Below are 3,476 nucleotides of genomic sequence, written 5' to 3'. Positions count from 1 at the left end.
TCTACAAAGCATTCAATTGGAGGAAAGGTATTACCCATTTTGCTGAATTTGCCAGACTAAAGGTGCTGTACTTTTTGACCATGTACAGACCGTCATCTCCCTCTTTCTCAGAAGTCCATCATTTCCTCCTCTTTATTTTTCTTTTTCTTTTCAGACACAACACGATCATCCATTTGTTAGATATCAACTATGATCCAGAATATAACACCTGTAAATAAACAAACATATAGATTATATGTATTTGTTTGATTTAACTCTCAACGCTCTCTTACTTCAGATCAAATACTGAACTGCAAAGATAAGGTTCTGCTTATTGCAAAGTTCACAGTGTACTTTCTCCCTTTGTAATATTTGTAGTCCACTCTGCCCTCTCTTCTTAAGTCCCCTCCTTCTTTGTCATATCTGCCATGTTAGCAATATCCCCTGCTAGCCACCCACAGCTAACTCTGTTATGAGAGGTCAATGACGACCCATAACCTTTGCCTCAGCACAGGCTTCTTGCAATCAAAATGGCGCCTGCTCTCTGGCCCCAAAGTGAACAGGGCTGGGAAACGGCAACCAAAGGACTATTCCTTTCCAAAACAAAAGCTCTATCTTTCCATCCCCAAAAAAGGAGAAGTGCTAGTTCCCAACTGCTAAAAAGCCAAGAAGTGGATTGTCCATTGGCAGTCATAGAGAGAAACAAGAGATTTTCTCTACTACTTAGCAACTGGCCATAGTGCAATGACACAGCCATTAAGGGAAAAGTACTACAGTACACTACCACTGACCCTGAATCATGACATGATGTAAGAGGGTTCATTATACTGTAAGAACCTAGTACCATACTGTGTTCATTCTTATTATTCTTTTTATGTTTTGTTACGGGATGCAGAATGAGTCAGGACTGAATGAGAAGGAGCCGTGTGATGCAAAGACTAGGACGAAGGAAGACGAAATAACAAAGACATTTCCAGCACATCCTTCTCAAGTGGGAATCGCAGACCTTTTCATATGAACAAATCTTGAAATGATCTTGAAATTAGGACTTTTTTATGACTGAATTCAAAGACTGGTTAAGGGCCAATGACAAAAAACAAGACTGGACATCTTTGGAAGTTTGTGCGATGTGTTACTCTTTGACTTCATGTTAAGATGCCAGACTTTTGACAACAATAGCAGCCAAATCTACTGGAATGTTCGACCGAGGTGTTGAAATTAACAAAAGAGAAAAATTACTATAAAATAATAGAACCTATACGTACAACAGCCAACAAAAAGATAAAAAACCTAAGCTCAATCAAAATAGTTTTTCTTTGTATGAGGGCCAAGTGCTATCGCTTTCAAACTGTTACTTCTAACTGAAACAATGATTGGTTAAAAACCACTGTGTATGTAGATATGTTGACTTTGTATTAAAAAAATGTTGTCTGAATTTGTGCTCTTATGTCGTTTTATTAATCTTTGCCCAACTATTGCCCAGATTTAAGTACAGTTAATTAGACCGTCTGTGTATGGTAATAGTACACACATTATAACAACAAATAATAAATAAATGCTAATACTTAATTCTAGTATTTGAAAGGAAGGACTACATCTACAGGTCACAGAGTACAGGCTAGGTGCATAGTACATTAAGCGGTCTTTCTTCCAGGAAGACATGCTACTGTACCAATAGTCACTGTTCCTTTATTCCGTGTTGCGTTCGTAAACATTGTTAAATCATATGTGTTATTGATTAAGACACTCTTGTTCGTTTCTTCCACCACTTTTTGTAAGTCATGGCTGTGTCCCCCTAATGGGAGCTTATTGTGACAAGACAAAATCAGATAAATGAAGTTGTATTTGCATCTTTTTTTGTGAACACATGTATCTGCACTAATCTGTACATCAACCTATAGCCCAGTAAAACATCAATTATCTCAAGTAGCAGACATAAACAGGTTGTTTAAAACTTCTCAGTGCTGAAATTCCATTAACAGGATCAATATGACAACAGCCAGTGAAGGTGCAGGGCACCAAATTCAAAACAACAAAAATCTCATAATTAAAATTCCTCAAGCATACAAGTATTTACAGCGAAAGCACCACAAACGATTATTTTAGGTCACCACCAAGCCACAGAAAATCACAGCCATTTTTCCAGCCAAAGATAGGAGTCACAAAAAGCACAAATAGAGATAAAATTAATCACTAACCTTTGATCTTCATCAGATGACACTCATAGGACTTCATGTTACACAATACATGTATGTTTTGTTTGATAAAGGTCATATTTATAGCAAAAGATCTGAGTTTACATTGGCACGTTCAGTAGTTCCTAAAACATCCAGTGGTTTTGCATAGCTACATCAATTTACAGAAATACTCATCATAAATGTTGATGAAAATGTAAATGTTACACATGGAATTATAGCTATACTTCTCCTTAACTTCTTATGGTATAGGGGACGCTTGCATCCCACTTGGCCAAAAGCCAGGGAAAATGCAGAGCGGCAAATTCAAATAAAATGATATAAAAATCTAACTTTCATTAAATCACACATGTAAGATACTAAATTAAAGCTACACTCTTTGTGAATCCAGCCAACGTGTCAGATTTTAAAAAGGCTTTTCGGCAAAAGCATAAGAAGCTATTATCTGATGATAGCACAACAGTAAACAAAGAGGGTAGCATATTTCAACCCTGCAGGCGCTACACAAAACACAAAAATAAAATATAAAACATGGCTTACCTTTGACGAGCTTCTTTTGTTGGCACTCCAATATGTCACATAAACATCACAATTGTTCCTTTTGTTCGATTAATTCCGTCCATATATATCCAAAATGTCCATTTATTTGGCGCATTTGATCCAGAAAAAACAGCTTCCAAATTGCGCAACGTCACTACAAAATATTTCAAAAGTTGCCTGTAAACTTTGCCAAAACATTTCAAACTACTTTTGTAATACAACTTTAGGTATTTTTAAACGTTAATAATCGATCAAATTGAAGACAGGTCTATCTGTGTTCAATACAGGAAGACAATAAACCAAGCTACTTTTCAAGTCTTGCGCAACTCTCAACAGTGTTACGCAGTTCCTAGATGGCCGTACTTCTTCATTGCACAAAGGAATAACCTCAACCAAATTCCAAAGACTGGTGACATCCAGTGGAAGCGGTAGGAACTGAAAGCAAGTTCCTAAAAAATATAGTTTCCCAATGAGATCTCACTGAACAGACAGAGACCTCAAAAAATACAAATCTGAACGGTTAGTCCTCTGGGTTTTGCCTGGTACATAAGTTCTATTATACTCACAGACATGATTAAACAGTTTTAGAAACTTCAGAGGGTTTTCTATTCAAATGTACTAATAATATGCATATCTTATACTCTTGGCATGAGTAGAAGGAAGTTGAAATTGGGCACGCTATTTATCCAAAATTGAAAATGCTGCCCCCTACACCAACTTGTTAAGGCGATGGGTTCCCCTACAGGAACTCCACCCCCCCGT

The sequence above is a fragment of the Oncorhynchus tshawytscha genome, linkage group LG06 (assembly GCF_018296145.1).
Source record: "Oncorhynchus tshawytscha isolate Ot180627B linkage group LG06, Otsh_v2.0, whole genome shotgun sequence".
Taxonomy (NCBI): Eukaryota; Metazoa; Chordata; class Actinopteri; order Salmoniformes; family Salmonidae; genus Oncorhynchus; species Oncorhynchus tshawytscha.
The sequence above is the reverse complement of the archived record's forward strand: the minus strand, read 5'-3'. Positions refer to the sequence as shown.